The 24,658-nt window shown below is 39.2% G+C and overlaps 1 long non-coding RNA gene across 1 annotated transcript; it reads right to left on the bottom strand.

Moving 5' to 3' along the window:
* Positions 1–565: 565 nt before the first annotated feature.
* Positions 566–21,554, bottom strand: LOC113968667. The gene is made up of 4 exons (XR_003534587.1): positions 21,491–21,554; positions 20,195–20,329; positions 5,885–5,978; positions 566–631 (listed from the first exon to the last, which is right to left on the bottom strand). It is a non-coding gene; the product is annotated as an uncharacterized LOC113968667 (long non-coding RNA).
* Positions 21,555–24,658: the final 3,104 nt, after the last annotated feature.

Here is a 24,658-nt window from a genome sequence, read left to right as displayed (position 1 = left end):
CACATTGCACACTGATGCAAACAAAAGATTTGGTATCATATTCATTCATCCCTAACCAAATGCAAAAGTAATTTCTTTCCTGAAGTGTGAAGAAAAAAGAAAGTCTTTTTACTTAATGAAATCCAAATATCTCTGTCTATAGAAATACATTGTAATTTTAATCTTAGAATAGAATTTTCAGCTTCTGATATATAAATATATTCTTACTTCTGACTTCAGGAGGTTGCATGCAGCTATCATTTTTCTGCATGTCAACATAAAGTGCAAAACCAATTAATTAAAACACGTCATATTCTAAAGGATATCTTTTCATTCCTTATAGATATGTTCATATCAATATATTTTTCCATTGATACTCTGTAAAATATTTATATACTAAAAGCACAAAAATTGCTGTAGTACCACACATGACTTCAAGATAAATGTAATAGTATCATGGATGCAGGCTAAGTAGTTGTTTGCAGTAAACATATTGAGAGTTACCCAAAGGATACCAACCAGTAACGTGCAGAAGCCATAAATTCCCTCCTACAAAGGAGCAGACATCCCAGGGTAGTGGTGCATCTCTTCCAATAATCATTCTCCACTGCTAGCCAGAACTAGAACTTCTAGAGCAAGGTACAAAATCCACCTGGAAAATGTAGAATTAGATGGCTACAGTTAAAATGCCCTCCCAATACTCATCAAAAAATATGTAGCTCATGCTGTGAAACATGAGGGAGCTTTTTTATTCCTTTCTGAAATTGGGACTAACAGCCCCAGTCCCAAACTCATGCTAAATAATTCACCTGTGGATGTTCTCTTTATTCCAAATATCCCCAAGTTTCAGACTTTTGTTATGCCTTTGGTCCCTGTTACATTTCTGGCAATAAAAATATATCAACTAATTTAATATATACCAAAGTGTTTTTTTCCACCTTTTGAGTTCGCTGACTATTACCTACAACCACATGAGAAATGCAGTCAATTAATACAGTCTCCATAGCAATAACTTGTACAAAAGCATCCAAACCCAAAAATATTTTTCAACAATGTAAACCTGTGATTTATTCATGCCATGGAAAATTTCTGTCACCGCTTTTTTTTTTTTTGTCTGTATAGGTAACACTTGCCTCTTATGAATTTGTAGGAAAACGGAGCAGGAAAGAGGAAAATAAGAAACATGTTCCCTCTTGCACTTCTCCAAATGTGGGTGTTGGATGTGTTTGCAACATAACTACTTGCAACCAATTGGCACCAAGCCCTGACACGCTCCCTCTCTAATAAAGTGTGTTTCTCTTGATACCAAAACCTCATCGTCAGGACTTGCTTGATATATTCTACATGTAAAATGTGTTAAACACCCTAGACACTGAATATGTGAAAAGGATCATTATTCACAGGCTCCTAATCAAAGCTTTGTTTCATGTGATTATTTGTTTGGTTTTACACGATTCCTGTGTGCTTGAATGAAAATGTCTGGTGCTGAAAACTGTCACATCTCTCTCAGAGAAGGCAGGCAAGGAGTAGTGCTGCATTTGGAAATGTCCAGGCATAATGGTTTGCTTGTGGGTTTTTTTTTCTTTTGAAAAAGCCTGCACTGCTTGTTTGGTTGTAAATTATTGATTTATTTGGTGATTTATTTTGCAGCAAATTGAAGCTATATGCAAGCTAATTACAGCTTCACTTAAGCTAATTATGATGATGGGCACCATAAAGATTCAGAAAAAGACAATTGTATTTATTTGATGTATACACTATAAGCCAAAATATACTCCTTTTCCACAGCAAATACTCTCGCTACAGAGTAAATGTGAATTAACCCACATTTATTTCATTAAGAGTCGCAACGTCTCTGTGAAATCTTTTAGGTGCTATGAAATAATGGCGTGGAAATATTTTAGGCTATCCTGGTTCCCCCTGTAAGAAGAGATCACCTCCATGCTGATGTGGCCACAGAGGGTCTAAACCAGCAAGTGGGGCTGGGGATGCCATGACCTCCCCACCTTTTTTTCGCTAAAAGCCAAAATACAACTAGTGTTTGCCATGTGAAATGTTGACTGAAATCTTACTTTTTCTGTACTCGTTGGGAACACAGATGATCCTCAGAAAAATAGTGTTTGAAGGCACAAACGTGGGTGGAATATCTGGAAGCCAGGCACCAAGCTGGTAAGAGCACAGAGGGTGGGCTGCAGTGCACAGACCTCACCTGCACCTCACTGAGGGCACAGATCAATGCCTGGAGTTTCAGGGCTGCTCTCTTCCCAGAGAGAAAGGAGTTTGACTTTTGGAATGGATTTTCTAGAAATAAAAATATGCCACAGCAGATTTCTGCCTTAGGATTGAATATCAAGTGATTGCACCTGGAACAGGATGCAGACAATCTGAATGAAAGACCCAGTCACAGATGCACAACAGATTTTGGCATGTTGGCTACTGATGGAAGTATATTCCAGCTAACTTTTAAGCTGAGTAGGCAGGGTAAGGTAGCATAAATCTGAAAATCCCAATCCACAGCTGTCTGTACTTTGTACTGTTAAATCTATGCTGCTATGGGTGTCCCACCTGGTTAGATTGCAAGTTAGCATGAATGGCCAACATACAAACACCTGTACTGAGGAACAAAAGATATTCCAAAGTGCACCTCTACATGAGGGCTGGGGAAGGACTGGGATTCCTGTTATTGAGAGCCAGTGAACACACAGTGTCACGTTCCCACACTCTGTACCAGCCTTATGGGAGAGGTCTGGGAGCCTTGGGATCCATAACCAATAACCTCTCTTGAGGCTTTCGGACTCTCTCCTGTGAAACTGAACACAGGAAAGCCCTGACTTTAATCTGAAAAGAGAAAAAAAAGAGAAAAGTTCCACCCAGAACCCTGGCCTAATGAAATCAGTATTCTGGTCAGCTCCACCGCTAGAAAAAGCAGCTGCAGTATGCAGGGGAACATATTCCGTGTTCCCAGCTCCATGTGCTACCGTTTCACAAATGAAATTTTCCCTGACTTTCAGGCTGTATGAAATCTTCACATTAAAATGAAATATAACTGTCAATGAATGGAAAGTACTACTGTTTGGCCAGCTCTATTTGTACATCTAAAATATCCTAGATGTCCCAAAGTGTCTTTCATGCCATCTCAAATTATTTTCCTTTTTTTTTTTTATTGAGCTCTCCAAAGCCAGCTGCTTAGGGGTTTTCCCACTTATTATTTCATTTGACACTCAGATCCCTTGAGCAGCACTGAAAAATTACTAAGCCTTAATATCTCTGTGAGACTTCCAAACAATAGCTACAACGAAGAAACTGGTCCTGGCACTAAAAACCAATGAATATGTAAGACAAATTGTATCTGGAGAGAGCAAACACATTAAAACAGGCTACCAGTAGCATCTTTCAAAAGATATACAATGTAAGCCGCATACTCTTCAATAGCTCAAGGGGCTTATAGTCAATAAATTTAACAGGCTGCAACCAAAAAAGTCAAAGCTAAAGTACAGTATGTAAATGGAAGCTAGAGTGCACTCTTCTTTTCAACCTTAAGACAGAGTTAATAGAGGGGAAATGACAAAATACATAAAAAGGAATACAGAGGATTTGACAGAGTATGTTTTTTCCTTTTAACTTCAAGGCAAACTACCAGACTATTTTGGTTTACAGATAAATCAAACAAAGAACTTTTATCAGTTTGCATAAAAGTCTCATTTTCAACATTGGAAAGATTAGGCTTCAGAGTCTTATTCTGTATGTGCATGCAGGGGATTACAAGGGAAGAGGTGTAAGTAGTAACCTTGTCAAAGATTAGCTTCGATGATTATGTGGTAAAATAGTTGTGTCTTCTGTGCTTACGGATTAAAATATCCATTGACAGTTTCTACAACCTAGTGAAATTCATGGATATTTGCAGTAATAGGGTAATGACAGTAGCAGTATCTGACAGCCCCATTGCTGCCTCTTGACATTATTCATGGTATTCTGATGTTCAGCCCAGGGAGCCGGATCCTCAGCCTTGCCAGATTTGTTTGCAGCGGCTCAGCGTTTATGTGACAAAAAAATGTTTCCTTTAGGAATTCCCTTTGTTTTACAGTTACATGGCCACGTTAAATGCAAATGTATTGGACCCATCTTGTCCTTTTTGTTTTTCAAGACCTACACTTGGCTTCTCCCAGTTGACTCTACAGCACGTATGGGTTGACTTTTCACTGACTTACCCCACACATTGACAGCTGCACTTTTTAAAGCTGTCAGTAAAATTGAAGTAGCTGGACTGCTCCCATCGAGATTTTCTCTCCTCAAAATTTTCTCTTATTTTGCTGTTTCTAAAATACTTTTGTGAGGAAGATAGGAACTATATATGTGGAGCAATCAAGACTATTGAGTTGGCTATGACAAGCTTAGTCTCTGCTTTGACCAAAGGGTGACTCTTTGGATTGAAAGATCCTGCTCTGAGGAAGGCAGAGCAGAAAATGGTGTGGAGGCTCTTGAAGCCCAAATCAATATCTTAATACAGAAGGTAACAGGCAGAAACCACCTCTGATTGAGCATTTCAGCGTTTCTGAGGACTCTCTAGCTAGCTTACTGTTTCCAAGGAAGAAGAAAATAAAATAACCAGAAATTCTCAGCTACTTGTCTCTGTGCCTGTAAAATGTAAAACATTTTCTGTTTACCCTGATGATATCATTTAACTTTGCAGATATACTGGTACCTGTATATTGCGCAGGATAGTGAAGGAAAAGGCTCACTTTGTTTACTTCCTACTTACTCAGAGTAATTTCTATTGTAAAATAACTGGATAAAAGAGTAAAGGCAATTTGGTTCATGAGAGAAACATTCCTGTGAGGAACAGCACGGCACAAACTCGTGTGGTTTGCCTAGGGCAGTCCCAGCTCACATTGGTTGGGTTCTCCACACAAAGCAAAGCACAGTCTTCTGTCTGCACACATCCTGGCAAAGAAATCAGGGCTTATAGTAGCCTATACACATTTTGTTGCACTAGCAGAATTAGTTAATCTTTAGTTTTGTTCAACGGAGAAAGATTTCAAAGTCCTAGGCTCTGACTAATTAAATAATTTCTACTACAGATGCAACATGTCCAGTCTATTAAGGTGTGTGAAGTAGGGCCTGGAATTCTACTCTCATTTCATGACAATGAAAAGCGACATAAGTAGACAGGAAAAAGAACTGGATCTGGGTGGGAATTTTTTGAAAGTATAGCACAAAAATAGTTTTAGACAGGTCTAGTAAGGCAGTCACCAAATTTGGTCATTAAGCCTTCAAAAAGGTTGTTAGTCGCAATGATGGGTATTTTTACTCTCAGTGTGCAATTTCTTAGCCTGTCCCTGTACAGCAGCACGTGCCTGTAGAGCAATAGAGATGTAGCCAAACACTATGTAGAAACAGACACTCTGGGCAATGGCAGCAGTCTGTCTTCAGAAGCATGGAGAACACAAGTTCAAGCTGCAAAATTCATTCAGAAAGCTAAAAATAACAAGGAGGTTAACTTATGTTGAACTCAGTGTTGCTTGAACTGGTTTAAAACCTAGGCTGTGTTTGCCCTGAAGTTTTGCAGCAGCGAAGACACAAAAAAACTGAGCCTCAGATTTGATTGTGCATGCCAGTAATTGGCAAAAAAGGGGCTGTCTATCCCTGATCAAGGGAGAGGTGCTGGGACAGGCACAGGGTATGACTGATGAGCACTAGACATAGAAAAGCATCAGGAATTAGCCACCCAGGGAACATAACAGGCTAATCAGAAAGTCCAATGGAAATAGATATCTTTCAACAGACATAAAACAATCCCTTTCATGCAGTTGAGCTGAGAAATCTTTATCCCATGGAGGTAATGAAAAACACACATTCACTATGATGGACTGCATATGGCTGGCAATTCACTTTTTCTTGTAATTACCTTTTCTCCTCTTCATTCTTCTTATTTCTTTAACATAGTCATCCAATCAACAGTTTTATGAAGAAAATCCTGGGAACAGAGATCTCGCTGTTTCCTAAAGAGAAAAAACAAAAGGTTTCTTATTGCTACATTCACCATACCATATACCCAGCTGATTACATCCACCACATAACAGCACTGGTTGATTTTAGCAGGAAAAAGGCAAAAGGTAAATATATTCTCTGTATCCACAACCTGGGAGATAGATAGGAGGATGTCGTGTTTTCAGGCTGAATTTGAAAAAAAGGGGGAAAGATTGAATGCTTTTGCTTCCCTTTGCTGTTTAAAAGATTTAGAGGAAACACATCTTTTCCGCAGGTTTTTTTTCCAATCATTTTGGGCCTGAGAGAACTGCTTTTAAAATCCTGGTGAAGATTTCATATTCTTGATTGAATTTGAACATGTTATCGTGCATTCCAAAATACATCAACTTGTATATTACTTAACATTAAATAAAATGTGGCTCATTACATTCATAAAACTAGAAACTTTAAAAACTCTACATTCTTTTATAGAAACTCATTTACTTGTTAATTATATCAATTTCAGTAAAGAATCACTATTTAATATACAGACATAATAGTTTCTTTATGCAATCACAATTTCTAACTATAGTTAGGCAAACAGTATTTGAAATAGATGTGATCTGTGATCTGTCTGGCTTTTGTTTTCAGTGACCTAAAAAAAAAAGTCAGTTATTGAACCAAATTATTAAAAAGTTATTATTCAATTAGACAGAAAACTACCTGTCAGGCAAATGGCATTATATGAAGAGCAAGGTCAGATGGAAACAGCATGTTCAAAACCAGGCAATAAGAATCATTAGAGAATTACTAAGGTTGGAAAAGACCTCCGAGATCATCTAGTCCATTGAGTTTTTATTTTTCTGAGAAAATATGTATAAATACATATTAAGATAATGGTACAAGTACAAATGAGCTTGTCTTGTCTTTTCTTACAAACTGAATGTCAGCATCTGTAAACATAAATTTGGAGTATACGCTCAGTTCTGGTGGCCAGAGTGGCAGTGACAATCAGCCGCAGAGAGACAAAACTGCCAAAGTAGAGAGATTCCCAGTTTTTGAGAAAAATACCACCACAATCCTCCTGCCTCACAGGCCCATCACCATCACAACACCCTGGCAGGCCTCCTACCCTGATCAAGTGGCAATTGCTTGAAGCACTGCACCACATGGCCGTTCTCTTAATGGAGACCTAAGACAAGCAGTTTTATTGCCTTGAGCCCAAAGGTCTTCAGCAGGATGGCATAGTGATAGCTCTGCAGGTGAACAGTATCTCACAAGTGACTGGATATAGACCTGTTCTCAGACAACTGCTCACACTGCTGTGAGTCTTTGTCATCGGCTCCTCCATCAAACTCACGTACACTGAAGAGGCCGTAAAATCCATTCAGATCCAGGAGACTTGTCTTATCAACTCACAAGAAATTAAGCTCTGCGGGTCAAATCTTGATTCTAAATTGGATTCAAGTAGCTTTGAAACTATAAAATTATGAGAGAGCTGAGCATCATCATTATCATTAGAAGCCACCCCTGAAAATGCTTGAGAAACATTGCTGACTGTTCCTCGGAAAGAAGTTAGAGAGATATTGCAATTACCAAGTATGTTATATCATTTAAGTATATATTTAACTTAATTGTGGTAAAACTTGATAGTATTCTGTTGATTTCATAATTACTAGAAAAACTGCAAAATAAAATACATGTCTTGGGGACTGGGAATTTGATGTGGTTTATAATCAACAACATTGTTCACAATGACAGATCTGAGTATACAGAAATTATTTCACATTGCAGCACTGGTGCCAACACTTGCTTTTCCACTCGCTTTTCATTACCATTGCAAAGTAGTTTTCCTAGACAGTGCTTATTTTAGTTGTGGCAGAAACTAATGAATTTTTCAGACTTGTGTCTGGGTTTTATTATACTCCTATACAATCTTTTATTATACTCCTACAAAATCTGGGGTTTATGTATTGTACTATCAAAGAGTGGGCTGAGTATGCCCTTACTTCCCTTTGAATCTTCTTTACAACTTTAAAATTCAGAAATTTAAACTTCTCTTGACTTGAACTGCTCACTTTTGAGCCTGGCCTTACTTCTCCCTCTGGGTTACTGTGAAAATTATTTGTGCTACGGTGGCACCCCAAGCCTCTCTGCTTTGGCCCTGTTGTACTAAACAATGTAAAACAAGGCTGTAAACAGTCCCACTCTCAAGAGCCTGCAGTCTGGTTTGTTTACAGGACAGATTTTAACAAAGGAAAAGGGATGGCTGAGCTAATTAATTTCAAGCTGACATTCCTGTCTCTACTCTGTACTGGAGCGTAAGCACAACCTAAGTTGGGAAGACAAGGGAGATGGGAGTGGGTGCTAAATAAGTGATAGAAAAAGGGGAACTCATAATTCCTCCCTCCACACTGCTGACATGAACACGGTGCTCATAGCAAGAGATCCAGCAGAGAAGACAAGATATTTTGTGTGAGCAATTGTCAGTCTGAACATCATTTTGTCCTTTCTGAAAAATTGTCCTTTGAAGAGACATGAATGCCACCAAACTGATTCACAGCCTTGTTAGACGTCGGAGCTGCTGGAGAACCTCGCCATAAGGTGGAACATGTGGCTGCCCTGGTGCTCAGGGGAGGCAGCAGCACCGGGTGTATTGATTAACTTTGTGCTGTTTTGTACAGAAGTGTAAAGAGGTAAGAAAATGTGAGAGGGAAAGAAAGATAGTTTGTTTGCCTGGTACAGCAAGGCACCAGCAGCCAACAGACTCTAAACCCTACTCAGTATTTCCTCTGCTGCTTACACTCGATCAGTTCATTTTGCTCCGTGGATCAATTTCCCTATTGGAAAAAAGGCTGACAAAGGTCTTTCTTACCTCTGTCTTCCTGTTGTACCCTGTAGGGTCCATGAGTGGAAAGATGCTGCAGATGTGAAATGTGTGACTGATGTCGTGTACATAGGTGTCTCCTGTTACTGATGAGGTGGAGCCAGCTGTTCCCCTAGAAAGTGTGTCATGAGCACTGAGCAGGTAGATCCCAACACAGAAGCTGTCTGATATGAAGGTGTGGAGAGAGCAGAATTAAGTGAAATACTCTCAGTATGCTTTAAATTTGCTTTTTCTTCCTTGTAGGGGTGAGGTTTGATTGAGTAACACTTAATGCAGAGCAGAGGAAGGAAAGATGTTGTAGTGGTAGGAAGGTAGACACTACGGTGAAGAAGAACTTTAGAAAACTAAGTACAATTGAAAGAATAGAAAATTGAGACCTTCACACGAGTAAAACAATGCTTTTCTCCTGTTATCATCTGTGGTTATGACCTATTCCACGCTCCTCTCACAGCCTCACTAAGATCCTCGCTTGCTATTTTAGTAACACTAAAATAGTAGCAGTGGAAAGGCAATGATGCTGGCATTTGACATTGTAAAAAGCAGATGCAGTAAAAGCATTTATTTAACTTGAGGGTAGATAACTCTCTCATAGTGACTTTTGTGAGACATGGACTGTGTATCTCAGAATACCAGAGGAAAAGCCAACCACGGGAGCATTTCCCTGGTAAAAGATGCTCACTACTCTATGTGGGTCTAGATCTGCTTCAGAGCACATTTAGCAAGCCAGCAGTGTCCCTGAATTACTCCATACAGGCAGGGATGTAGCTGGGGAGAGGAGTAAGTCTCACTAGTTACTTCTTCAGTTTGAAAACTGCCAAATATCTAATAAACATGCACAAACCACCTGGTCAGCTTGTGCAAGTTCTGGGTAGAAGAGTAAAAAATGGGCAATCACGTGGAGAAAGATATAAAGTAACACAAAGCAATCCCGTAAGAAGCCAAACTTTTACTTACAGTGTTTATGGCAGTGATCTACATGTGAAATCAACGTCACACTAATTCATGTAAGAACAGTGTCTGCCTTACTGTAGGTTAAAGTACCATAAAAACTCAGATGGCATTGCAGACCACAGTTAATTTCAAGTTCTGTAAAATGATTGGCATCTACATATTTTAAGACCATACTTCAAGCAGCTTACTAGAAAATTATAACATGCTTTTTAATAGCATAACCTATAATTTATTTTTCATTAACTACTCAAGTTCAATTTTGATACTGTAACATTAAATGCATTTTTTAAGCTTTTGCCTTCATCAAATCTTTTTTTTTTTTTCCTGACACATGGCATATCTTATTCAATGGTATTGGCTGCTCTGTTTTTAAATAGTATTCTGTTTTCTGGAATATCAATATGATTGTATTTAGACATCTCTAAAAAATGTAGTGACAGCAATTTCAATCAAAAAATGAGAGGTAAAAAATACTTTCTTTACAATGAATAGCAGTAACTGAAACAAGTTAGAAATAAGGAAGGCAAAACCAGTATTGGAATACTTTGGTTTCATTCATACCGAAGTTTGTGATGTTATGGAAGAATTATGTGGGCCTTGTATATAAGTTAATACTACAGTAGATCACCATTGCCATCTCCTGGTAAATAAACCATATAACTGTATTCTAGAGCTTTTTCTAAACAGTCATATATTGTACAACTGTGGAGAGATTACACCATAAATAGGCAATAAAGGATTTAGAGTATTTATTGTGAGACTATCATTGCATTTTTATTCTTTGCTCACATAAGACCTTTATAAAGAACTGCATTACAGTTGATAAATAGTGGCATTTGTTCCAATGTACTCTTTATGCTGAAAAGAAATACTGCTAGTTATGACTCTGTAAATTAAGGTGAGTCGATGGGTTTTGTTGTGATTGAAACAAATGCCGGGGCTGCTTAAGAAAAACTCACCATAACCAAAACAAATACACCCTCCAAGAGAAGGTATTAGTTCTCACTCTGCTGTGATGGGCCTGTGCCACAGTACTTAGCCAAGACAACGTCAAACAGTGCCAAACCATGCAAGGAACCAGCAGTAGGGATAACAGCAGTGACAACATCAAGCTGTCATTTAACTTTCTGGTATGTCTAATCCTTTTATTTTCTTATCACTTTCATTGTCTTTCCCACTGTCATTTCCCATTCCACTCCCTCTCTCTCACAGATGCTCCCTTTTTGGCTTTGTGCAGCTACCTGAAACCTCCTGACAAACATGGTCTGTCCTCTCCTGCGTGAAGGGGGAAGGAGCAGGCTGATCCCGAAGCCAGCAGGAACAGCCTGCTCCCAGCAGAACTGTCTGTGTGTCACACCAAAGCCAGCAAACACTCACCTTCCCTGAACCCTCACAGCCACGTGGGGAAGGAGAATGAGATGTGTCTACAACTCATTACCCCTCGGAGCAGAGAGCAGCATTCAATGCGATGCTGAGCCTTGATAAATCATCCTTTCAATCAAATCAGTAAACAGAGGGAAATGCTGTCTAACTGGCAATAAATTTCAGGCAAGTTCAGTGAGGAGTGACAGATCAGTCAAAAGCCTGTGCCTGGCTCTGTTTGTGTATTGCTTTTGCAATGCTTCTTCCTGCATCAAGGAAAGAGAGTTCCCTCACTTGCAGCTGCGTGCCTGCTGCCAGCATCACCAATTAATGTGACAGGGAACAACCCCTGCAACAAGGGTTTGCCTTTTCCCATGGAAGCAAACGAAATGTTTGTAATATTCTGGAAGAAACTAGAACTGGAGGTTTTCTGATAACACTGAGCTTTCTGAAGCTAGAGCTGCATCATGGAAAGCATCTACTTAAGAGCAGCCTTCGCAGTGGTGACAATTCAGTTTGAATCTTCCAGCTCAGCCAGGACTGTGGTGGACAGGCTCAGTCTCAAACACTGGAAAAGAGGAAGATAAATGTGGGCAACAGCATTTTAGAGCTGCCATAGTGTCAGAGGGAGTAAAGATTAACTGAAGCTCTGAAAGAGCTGTGAAAAGTTGCTGGCTGTGGATAGTTGGAAGGAAATGAGAGCTTTGGAATTAAAGTGAGAACAGTGTCTTGAGGGACTTTTATTTCTCATCAACCTTGTTCCCTCACGAGGGGACACAAACTTGGGCTTGGACTCACAAAGGCATTTAGAAACCAGAGTCTATGGAAGGTTACACTTAATGATCATAATAGCTATTAGAGCCAAAAGGGACTGGAAAACACAAGCTTAATTATTAGACTATCCCAAGGGATCTGGAATCAACGCACAATACTAATAGTATCTCCAGTCATTGTTATTAGATTATGCCTAGAAACTTTTCCCTGAAGCAACACTGTAATTATGTATTTATTAATTTATTTTTATTTGCTTTAGCTTCTCCACTCTTTAAAAATATGCATACTTTTAATTGCAAAGAAATTCAAAACAAAGTCATCTCATTGAGGGAATGGGTAAAAACATCTGACCTCTAACAATAGAGGGATAGAACTAGTGCAATTAGCAGCTTTCTTTGGAATGTACAAGAAAAAAATAAATACCTGCATTAGGGAAAAGGAGAAGACAGATGAAAATTAGAAGCTGAGATACAATTCCCTTTCTATGGAGAGTGGCAGTCAGGCCTGCAGATGAAATGAAATCAAGGACCTCCTCAATCTAAGGGGTTGAGAAGAGTTTGTGCCTTCTTAAGGAAATCTGGCCTTAAAACAAGTTAGAACAAAAATGAGAAAGTAATGCAATTCCCATTGCCCTCTCCATGATTATATACCAAATTTCCATAAGACACGACAGAATGTACTTCTGTTGCCTCTCATGAGCTTGCAGGATCCAAAGATGAAAGTCAGAGTGCAGGGTCAGATTGACCCTATATGAGTATTTTTGCATCCAAGGTTGCCCTAAACATATGGTAAACTTGGAACTTCCCTGTGTCTTTGACCTGTAGTAAGTACAGGGATACTACTCATATCAATGGGCTGGCAGTAACTGGAAGGAATTACTAAACCATTTCAGGCTGTGAAAGGTAAGCTCAGTTAAAGAAGCAATAGTCACATGCACTGGGTTGTGCAGCTTCAGTGCAACAGGCACGTGGTCTTCCAAGGCTCAGAGCAAGATGCCATTCCTTGCATAGACTCATTCACTCCTTTCTAAGAAAAATTGTTTTACAGTGTCAAACCAGGCAGTAATATCCTGGGCAGGGCTATGATGGGCTGGCAAACTTAAGACCCAGAACATGTGGCTTCAATGACACTGAGCACCAAAAGCATTGCAGGACAACAGCAGCAAAGGTTGCAGTTAATTGCTGCTGCTTCAAGCTCATTGCTTGTGCACTTGCTGGTCCCTGCCAGTGACAGCACCTGCACTGATGAATAATTTTCTGGCAGATCCACGTGCTGGAACCAGTATGAGGGGATCAACTCAAGGCAGACTCAAGTTGCTATCATTTCCAGTGCTAAATTTCCTGTCAAGGTGGAAATAAACTTTGACTATACTCTTACATTTACATTGGCTATTTCCTTGCAGGAAACAGGTCGACTTGGCATGCTGGAGCCATTAACCACAGACTCACTGTCACCAGTTCTACCAAATCATCCAACTATAAAAGGGAAAACACAGAGATTCTCAGAGGCAGTAATTTTGCAGTGGCATGTGAAGAAATGTGGATAGCCTGAAATCTTTAGGGAGTATACGTACATGCATACATACACACGTATGTATATGACAGGGAGAAAGCACCTCAGCCTACACTGGTGACCATGTTCTATTTCCCAGGCTATCCGTGCATCAAAAAAGGAGAGAAACTCTCTGATCTTTTTTTAATGGTTTTAAGCTCTAGAAATCAGGAGGTGGAAAAAAACTGTAGGCGAGTTCTTTGCACAATATAAGTGAGGGCTGCAAGACTGACCTCCCCCTTTCTCTTGAGATTGAATTTTCAGTATTTGTGCTTAAAATATATTTCTTAAAGAAAAGGAGGAGGCAATAAGAGGGGACAGGAATAAAATAATATTTCAAAGACTTAATGAAACACAGATAATTGTTGACGGTCTATCTTATCCTCCTATGCCACATTTTTGGGGAGGGAGAGTTTACTATTAGCACTGCATATTTTCCTTAGCATGCATGGGTGGGAAGACAAAGACTCAAGCCTTTACATTCCAAAAGAAAGACTTTTTTTTAGGACAGATAAGTCAGAAACACAGAAAAATGTGTCTTCATAGAATTGAGTGTACTATCTAACAAGACCTATATAGCAGGATTATACTCTATGGCTTACAAGAGTATTGATCTGTGTGTACTCCTCAGTGGTGTTACATTCATTTTAACATTGATCTCTCTTTCATTACACCACTGCATCATGCACTCTCAGTGTCATCTCAGTGCCCCTCTAAAATCTGAGTGCCTTCTCTTTCTGTCAAGATGTACAGACGCATTGTGCAGCTTCCAATTCAAAACACCAATTTCAATGTCTACTTATTCACAGACAGACTCCCCCTTTTAAAATAATGCTAAGGACCTACCATGCCTTAACCCTCCAAAGCAAGTTAAATACAGAGTGAAGAAGACATTGGAAAGTGGTTTTACTTCAAAGCGTTTTTTTACTCTGTGCACTGTTTGTGTTACCTTTCAAAGAAGCTTGAAAATACCATTTCTTTTCCTCACGGCTTCTTTCTATTACATTTGGAAAACATTGATTTTGCTTCCCTCTGTGATTCTTATGCAGCACAAGTAAACATGGCTCTGTTTAATATATGTCCAAGACTGTGCAATGCCATCAAATTCACTGTAGCTCTGGGAGAAAAACCAGTCCCTTTGTTGTCTTCTAGCATTGCCACAATACAATGCAAAATTCAAAATTCTTGCATCTCCAGAGATGTTACTGGTTTGGTTAATTTTCTTATGCATGTTTTATTTTTCAAAGCATGTGACTGGGCACCAGGAACTCATAAATTCTGATGTCAGCTTTAATAACACACAGTTGCAATGCAATTACAGAGAGACAAGGATACGTGGATCAAAAGCTCACGGCACAAAACGTTGTGCAAATACACGAGCAAAAAGTCTTTTTACCTAATGGATTAACAAAGTGATACACATGATCTTGAGATTATCACTTAAACCTCTCCTCCAAGTTGTGCTTACTGCGCTCCTGGTCTAAGTTAGAGGTGATTCTGTTGTCTTCAGGCTGGTAAATATGATGACAAAAACCTTAGAAAATCTACTACAGCTCCCTGCAAGGATTATCTCCTTCCCTTCTGAGTGTGACTTCAAGATTGTGTGCTGTTTTGCCAGTTCCCACCACATTCTGTAATTCTGGGCAAAAATATTTTATCTTGCAGCCATCTAATTATGCCAGCCCAGGGAGTCAGTACAGGACATCTCAATATTTGTACCTTGGTTACTCTGCAATAATCACCTTGACTTCACTATGTATTTCTGTCTCCTATTTTTCACATCTTTGGAACTGGTATAATATTTAGCTGTCTGAGTGGAGAGAAACACTTTGTTCTTCTCTTGCATGTATATTATAACAGATGAGAACAAACTGGAAAAAGCACCTATTATTTTAGTTTTCATGATTTCCAAGTTTTTCTCTAAAAATTCCCCTTTTCTGCCTTCACACAGCTCTTGCTTTTTCTTATCAGTATTTCATTGTCAACTTATGTTCTTTTACCCTTTTTCCTACTTTAAAACAGTAATGCCATATTTTATTGCTGCAAGTCAGAGCCTCAGCACTTAAGCTACTGCACCATGGACCCCAATCCAGTGTTTAAAGATGGGAATCTTTCCAAGAACATCCTTAGGCACTGGCACTGGATCAGACACTGTGCAAGGACAGAGTTCTCATATCTGTAGGTTAACTTCTGAAAGAAAAGGCTCTATCCAGCGGGAGAGTTACTTACCAAGGTAATATTTTATGCATTGAGCTCCAGAGTGCTGCAAGATGACTTTAAGTATCACAGCAGACAGAGTAATTCCATATAATGAGTTAGTTCTTTAAACTGTTACCTCACTTAACATTGAACCAATTAGTCAGGACAAGAACAAAATTTTAAAAAGGTACTGCTTTATGCACTGCTGTACCACAATGCATTAATGCCCACAGCTCGAATTCCTTTTCTTACAAAGATTAGATCTCAAAAACCCAGAGTGCTTTACTTGCTTGCATTGCCCTTTTCTAATTGCTCACAATAGGAGCTGACTAGCAAGCAGTCAGGGAGAGATTGTTTTCACAGAAATTGGATATAAAAGATTCAGTAGCTGTGTAAATACATAATTTTTAGAAAGGGGTCCATCTTTTAAAATTATGGAGATGTAACACTGTTCTTAAATTATAACATCAACAAAAAAATAAAAAAACTGTTTCAGCTTCACCACTCACTACTGTGGGCATGGTGTGGCCAGAGGAAACATGGTCCTGAGCAAAAGAGAACAACCTTGTTCCAAAACTACTGCTTGTTAATACATGTTTAAAGGATTAATTCACTATTTTTTTATTTATTTTGAAAATACTTGAAAAAATATCCTGTGTAGGGATTGAGGGTTGTTCTGGCTAGTGCTCAGCATTCAGATACTGGAGTTGTGAATGTCAACCTTATGCCAATCACCTTGCTCATCTCTCCTGGATAGGACAGCATCCTTTTCTCTATGTTGTGTCATAAAGATGGTGTAAGTGGGGAGGAGGAGGAGAAAGGAGATGTCATTTCACAAATTATTCAGTTACAGTCATTCTTCTCTTCCCACTTATTTCACTGAATATCTGACAATCAAGAAAGGTGCAATTATCTAAAGTGAAGAAATTGCAATATTAACAGAAATACTATTTTACCACAGAGATTAAACATGGAATTTCAAGGGCTTATTCGTCAATGTGTCGCTTACATGTTACAGGTAATCTCTGAAAATCAGTAGAGTTCTACTACTGGGAAAGACAGTGATTAATGAGATCCTGCCTCTGAGGGACATATTTCAGGTGAAAAGAAACAAAAGTAGAATAGACAAGTGGTAAGGACCAATGAGACAAACTCTTAATTGTAACCACCATGAACTAATTCACAGAGGAGTTATAGGGCTAAGTGAGATTCAAAAAAATGTTCTGGGATTTTATGCCCTTTTGTTTTGTAGAAAGAAAATGGCCAGGATACATGGTTGCCATAGTAATCTAAACTGTTATTTAAAATACACTTCTAATGCTGGAAGAAATTGCATAGCCAAGGCTCTAAACAGCAGCTTGTTGTGCAAACAGGTCCTTCCATTCCCACTGCCCTTTGAAATTTTTGCTGAAGAAATTTAACCACACCTCTTCCCTCAGCCTACAGCTTGTTTATGTCTGAACTTTTCTACACACCTTTCAATTTGTAGTGTTTCTTCATTTCCCTTTTACTACCTCTTGTCATCCAGCTTAATCCATGGATATTTTATTTCCCTTGACTCCACTATTCTCTTCTCGTTTCATTAGGCAATCTTTGCCTTTACTTTCACAGCCCCCAACACTGTGACACCACAATGACTTTCAAAAACTAATTCATTAGCAGCTCTCATTATAATAATTTTCAGTCAAGAATGACTAATTGTAGAGGATTGCCTTGATGGACACAGCAATCCGCTGCACATCCAGAATCTGTGGCTGGCGCAATGAAATCCCAACCCTGTGTTTGGATATGTGACACTGTATTAAAACAGATATTCAAATAACATTAATTTACTAACTTCCACTCCAGCAGTCAGTCAGATAAGCTCCTGACATGCAGATAGGATGAGGGAAATGGGAAGTGTAAAGGTAGGATAAACTGTAAAGTAAAGCTTTCAGCACTTTCAAAGTGCCCTCCCTCAAAGGCACCATTGCTGGTGGCTGCTCTGCCCTCCACATTGTCCCAGGCTGTTGAACTTCAGCCACAAACCACTATTGTAAGCCTAAAAATTTTAGTTGGAAGTATTTCAAACTGTAGGAGTTTATACTAAGTCCATTAGGTCTGAGATGGATCTTCAACAGATGGAAACTGAGACACACTCAGATTACCCAAACAGGCAACCAGCACTGCAGAGAAATGTGGAATAATCTGGAGGCTGCAGGCACTAGAGCAAAGGCGAAGATTATTCCCTTTTCCAATAAAACAGGAGTCTACTCTTCCCCTACTTGGTTAGTTATATGAGTGTAAACAAGTCAAACTACTGAAATTTCCTAGTTATAAAATAATTACAGAGAGCAAGCATTTAATCCCATGATAACTGTAGCCCTTTGTTTCTTGCCTCTCCTCTTGCTCTTGGAATGGTGGAGCATAGCTCAAAATTCAGCTGTGTGCTGAGGCAGCCCATCAGGGAATCTGCACAGCACACACCCCCACATGGTGTGGTCAGAGCATCAGGTGCTGGGATCCCTTACCTCCAGTGCTGCAGGAAGCAGAGCTGCTTTGGAGCAGGGATTAAAACCGAAGCAAGAACATCATTACAGCAGTGCCCACTGCTCCTGCTATTTTTAATGTGGTGCTGGCATTTTCACTATAAGCTCATATTTCCAGGTTTTATAATTCAATCATAAAAAAAATTGCTGAGGGCTAAATATTGGCAGGCAGCTCTGCCTACCAAAGAAATGAAGAATTTCCACAGTGCAGAGAGAGAGAGAGGGAGTCTCAGACTCTGCTTATTCCAGTGGGAAAGTGATTCCAACATGAGCAGGGCTATACCAACATGGGGCATCTGCCAGAAACTTTGCACGATATGCCCGAAGGACCCACAGCCACACACTAAAGCCACAGCCACGGTACGTGGCACTTCAGTAGAGTCCATGAGATTAAATCAAAATGCCAGATTTCTACCCAGATTTCAGATATAGTACTTGCTTTGTGTCTTAGATCTATTTTGAACCACAAAAACAACTTTATAACCCAGCATAGACCCCAGCTGATTGATGCTGCTGTACAGACGGACATGAATATCCAGCTCTGACATCCTGGTGCTGTTTAACAGCCCTGGTAGGAACCAGAGCCCAAAGCAGCAACCAGGCAAACCAACAAGGGCTCTGCCTCCAAGCTTTCCTGTGTCAGCTCTCTGCAACACTGCCTACCCTCACACAGTGCAGCTCTGGGGTCTGGGGTGCTGCACATGAGCTCAGAGGTGAAAAATGAGAAGCATTACTGAAGGTCTACATGCTCTCATATGAATGTATTGAGCTCTATTAAAAAGTTAGAGACAGATGGAATGGCCTCTACTTTTTTCCTTTTTTTTTTCCCACAGGATAGTACCTGTAAAAATCAGTTTGAAAATGTAAGTATATATACATGGTAAACATATATAAATATATATGTGACCACTGTGGCCTTCCTGTGGCATGAACACTGCATTGAAATAAAAAATGTAAAATGGAAATAATGTCTAGGATAATTAGCAGAGAGACAAAACTAAAGAGTATCACCATCTCACACCCCTTCCCTCTCTTCTCTCACAGCTCAGTGACTTCACCTGCACAAATGGTTCTCACAAAGTTAACATTTTTAAGACAGAACTATTTTAGATGCACAATTTCATATTTTGTTTTTAAATGTAAAATTAGAATTTATTGATAAAACAACAAGTATTTACTAAGAAGAATATTATTTTGTTAAGAAATGCAGACTACAATTTCATTCCAGACTCTGCTTCTTTAAAGATCTAAGCGGTGTATACATTTCTTTGTTGTGTGATGCAACGGTTACCATGGAAATTTTTTTTTTTAAGTTTAGTGAAGACGGTGCAGTCAAAAACATAAATAGCCTGAGCCCCTGGCAGGGTAAATCGTACAATGGCATTCTAGAAAAAATTTACATGTTTTTTTTTTTTTTCCCGAAAGCTGATATTAGAAACTAATAATTCTTTGTGAAGAAAAATGCCTCACTTTTCTTAAGACTGCAAGTATATTCAATTATAATTTTTAACTGTACTTGAACCGGCATGATATTAAATTCTGTAGCCCTTCACGTGCCCATAATCTATGGTTCCTCAAAGACAGTGAGCCAAGCTAGTGGGTGCGTGAGAGTTTCCTGCAGTGCTGCCTGGTTAAAAGGTTTTTAGGTTTTACAGGAACACCACTAGAGAGATTTATACCATGATGTTTCTTAACAGCTTAGCTAATAAAAACAGAAATATATCCTGGAATAACTAATTGAGCTGCAGACCTCTGGAGAACTCAGATATATATATATATGTTAGCCTGGAAGCCAGGAAATTCATTTGTATCTTGATTAAAAAAGAAAGGCAATATTTTTAAAGCTAAATTCTTGGTTGCCAGAGTTGTTTGATAGCAGAAGTGTTGGACAGGACCCGACCAAAACTGCAGGTAATGTAATATCCTTTCTCCAGCAATGGGCAAAACACTATCAGGAATAATCCAAAGACTGAGACAAACTGATGAAATACATCACCTCTGTGCTCCTCTATCCTCCAGTCCTTTGCAGTTCACAGACATCTTGGGCCACACACAGTCTCAGCAATCTCAGTAGATTATTTTCCATGAGTTTGTCCTTGAAGTCCAGTGACCTTTCAGTTTCCACAGCAGCCTGGGGCAAAAAGTCAGAGTTAAGTTACCAGGTTGAGTTGTAACAACAGAAGTCATCACCATACTGTAATAAATGTAATACTGCTTTGATATAAGGCTAAATGTCTAATCTGACTAATGATTCTGTACACAGAAGTAATGTGTGATATATGGTTAAAGGTAGTTTTAAGACGCTTGAGCAAGATGAACAGAGGGACTTAGTGAAAGGGCATTTTTAGTCCTGTGGTATTTAGAGCTATTGCATCTTGCCAGCTCACTTCTTGAAGAAACCAGAAAGACAGCTACCAACAAAGCTAACGAGCTCAAACTGCTCTTTCTCTCGTGCTCCTGCTTTGTCATGGACAGAGATTACTACTTTGAATTTTGCAGTTAAAGAGTATCATCTCATGTCCTGGTTTGCCGTCTACTGGGCAAACATATGGTTTCCCCACAATGATTTCAAACTCATTAGTTTAAACCTGGCAAAGCAACAAATGTTTAACTGGCCAACAAAAGTCACATTCCTGGAGGAATTTCTAATAATTATATCACACCGAGTCCTTCACATATCTTTTCACCTGGTACAAATTAGTGCAGCTCTGCTGATAAAAGGAAATGATACCATTTAGGACCACTTGAAAATCTGACACCTTCCAAATTCACAACAAGGTATGTTTATTAAATAATTTGAAAGTAAGAAATCTTTTCATATTAAATAGCTGAATTTCTATGCAAACTATGTGAAATACTGAGAAACGGTCATTTTTTTTGTCTTCATAAAGTCTTTCTCCCTGATGGGTATGAAAGAGATTTTTTGGGGGAAATGGACCAGCAAAGGAAAACTCACTATCCCCTATTTTATGAGTAGAATAACACATTCTTCAACTGTCCTTAATAATTTATAAACAGCTATGATCCTAGGTTGTTGTGGTCATTCAAATCTATGACAAGAATAAAATTACTCTCAATGGAGAGAAAAAAATGCCTCTTCTCTGAAGCGTCATAACGAGTGATAAGCATTCACTGGACCATAATTATGTCTTTCTATTTTTCCTATGCTGTTTCAGGTTTATTTTTTTTTAATATCATCGCTTTAATTAAGCTTTAATCTTCACAGCACTAAACTAAATTAAAAGGATCTTTATAGTGTTGCTTTGGTAACTAACAGAAGGGGTAAAATTACCTTATCTGTTTGTTCACCATGTTGCGGCTGTAAACATCCCAGTTATGGTCTTTAATTTGCTCATTTTCACAAGGAAAAAAAAAAAAAGACATGTGACACTGAAAACAGTTATCGCTGTTGGAACAGTCCTCTAGCAGGATCTCACTGTGCTTGTCATGGACAAACATGTAGTTGGGAACTCTTTGCTCCAAGAGACTAAATACAAGCTAATTAGGCAAGACACAAAGCAGGCAGAGACAAGGGAACGCAGCAGTATCCATCACAGGAATTCCCACCTTCTTGCCCTTCTGTCTAGTCCCCTCTATTTCCTTCAGCAATCTACAACACATTAAAAGTTAAACATAAACTTCATATGATTTTCCTGCGGCTTCTTGCAGATAATTAATGACAGATCTTCAGAACACGCCTGCCATGTACCCACCATGTCATTGTCTCATTTTATGTCTATGGAAAATACCAAACAACAAATTGAGTTGTCCAAGATTATCAGCTAAACACAATCCTACATTATAGCACTCTAACAGAAACATGCTGAAGACATGAAAGCACACTCAACCTTGAAAAGCCTGTACAACTTGAACTGTGAGTTGCGGAACAGGTAAGAGGAAGAGGAAAATTGTCAGATCTTTCTTTTAAAGCCAATGCACCCCAACAAAAGGCAGAGCTGATGTGTGTTTCAGCATCGTCCAAAGACACAGCCAGACCTTTCACATGTGTATAGATGAGCTTTCCCAACCATAGGAAATGAACCAGCAGTGATTTAAAGTATTTTTAGGTAAAATTCATTTCTCTATCACTCTTTTGCTATTAATTGTACTTCTTGAACGAGACAGTTTTTTAGGGAGATTGGATTATACTATAATGCATTATAGGTGAGTCACTGGCACAGGTTGCCCAGAGAAGCTGTGCCTGTCCCATCCCTGGAAGTGTTCAAGTCCAGGTTGGATGGGGTTTGGAGCAACCTGGGCTAGTGGAAGGTGTCCCTGCCCTTAGAACTAGGTGATGTGTAAGGTCCCTTCCAACACAAACCATTCTGTGATTCTATGAAAATGAAAAACCTTTGTGTCTACACAGCTGATTCCCAGCAATTTCTGCTGCCAGCTCCTGGCTCTGAGGCATTTCATTGCCTTCCTTCTTGGAGAGGCAAACTCTACATAAAGAACACAACCTTGAGCACAGTCAAAGGTACACATTGCACAGAGATTCAGCAAAATACCATAGACAGATTGACTTCAGAGTCATTTTGCCATTCAGTTTGACTGCCTGTGTGTATTTTTCCAGTGTTCTCAGTAAAGCACTTACAGCCTCAAGTCCATCATCATTGTAGCAGCTGGGGTCAAGTGTTGAAAGTTCCTTTTTTTTTTTAAAAAAAGAGATTAATTTAGCAAAAAGTGTTTAAAATGTGCTGCACTCCACAACAAAGCTGTCCTACAGCTCTGACTGCAACTTGGTTTGAATTTTCAACTTATTTTCAATTTACAGCTAAAAAACACAAAACATCAAAGCCAATAAAACTAAGGCAGATAATAAAGTGCTGTCAAGCTGTGATAAAGTCAGTCTTCACCAAAGATCCATCTTCTCCCACTGAGAGATCCTAAATTTAAGACTGAACTAAGAATGACAGAACAGGCAGCACTGAAAATCAAAAGTTTTCACTTGGTAAGATTTCTCTGTTTTCTGATTTTGATGGACAACAAAATGGTTGAAAGTTAAAACTCACTTAAAAACATGAGGAAAATGACAAAAAATAGAAGATACAAAATAAAAAAACTAAGAACTGTCAATCACTGAATATATAAGAGGGAAAAAAAAGACATTTTATTTTGCATCACCTTTTTTATGTCCTGGAAGAACCTTTTTGCTCAAGTGATATCTTTGGTGTTTCTTCAGTAATCCACAGAAAAACAGATTCTTAAAGTAAGCTTAAATGTAGGCCTCATGACATAGCAATTGTATATGACTAATTACAAAAGAGAAGTTCTACCATTCAATATTCACTGAGAGAACTTTTCCCCAGAGTATTTACCCAACATATCCTCCTTAGAATCATGTAAACAGATGAGCTGTATTGATCTCACTAAGAACAGCCTGAACCATTTTCTTATATAACAGCTTTTTTTCCCCCAGGAATGTTTGAATGTAAGGAATATTTAAGTAGAACTTAAGCAAAATAAAATTGCTCTGTTCAACACCCAAAATATTTCAAAAAACTACCTGTCTCTGCAGTCATGCCATGGGCTGTTTGCTGATTGCTAATTGTTACCATCATTTTCATCACACAGGAAAAAGAAATACCCCTAAAAGTATCCTGTGAGCACTCCAACGATGATCTCAATGCATCAGGGTAAAGCAGCTGCCAGAAATCAGTCAGATCACTGGTGAGAGTGCAGCAAGCTCCTTGTGAACGCTCAGCAAATATAATTATTTAGAACCTGAGGTTGCTTCCACATCTCCTTGTTATTGCTTCCATTGTGTAAAGAGAAAATGAAACCCTCCCTGAGCAGGAACCCAGGCTACAGACTGAGGGCAATATGTTAACCTACAAGTAGTGTGCTTTTCATAGGGAATCTCAGAGGATTTAGTATAATCCATGAACTGTAGGAGCAACTGTGGCCACAGCTGGGTTCCACCTGTTCGCCCTCTCTGACAGATGTTCAGGGCTCTTGAACCCCTCAGTTAAATACCAGCTGTACCTCAGTGAGGGAATAGACCACATTTATTTCCAGGTTGCAGGAATTGCCTGACCTGCCAGCCTGCTTGTAGAACTAATCTACCTCAGAGCACCGCCCTCGACATCCAGACCACTTCCCCAAAGCCCTGCCGTCACTGCAAATGCACATCTGTTGGTCTCCAGCAGAGATTTCCTTCATGGAGCCTGTCTCTCCCTGGCTCAGGAGCAGAGAAACACATTTGTTCATGTCAGCCATAGCCCGATGTGCATTTACTGTGTAGCAGAGCTAAATTACGGACTCTGTGCTCATTAGGAGTTATTCCCCCTGCACGCTGCAGTCTCATCATCAGATCCATGCAATGAATTGGATCAGGAATCAAATCTAGCTGAAAAATGACCAGAAGATGAAGTCCTCAGCATATTGATTTTAAGCAGGATCCTCTCCCCACCCTATTCAGCATCCGAACAGAAGGGACAGCCCGGGCTGAGAGCAGCTG

This window comes from Neopelma chrysocephalum, unplaced genomic scaffold (assembly GCF_003984885.1).
Source record: "Neopelma chrysocephalum unplaced genomic scaffold, ASM398488v2 Primary Assembly neopelma1_69, whole genome shotgun sequence".
Taxonomy (NCBI): domain Eukaryota; kingdom Metazoa; phylum Chordata; class Aves; order Passeriformes; family Pipridae; genus Neopelma; species Neopelma chrysocephalum.
This window is presented reverse-complemented; position numbering and strand designations above follow the sequence as displayed.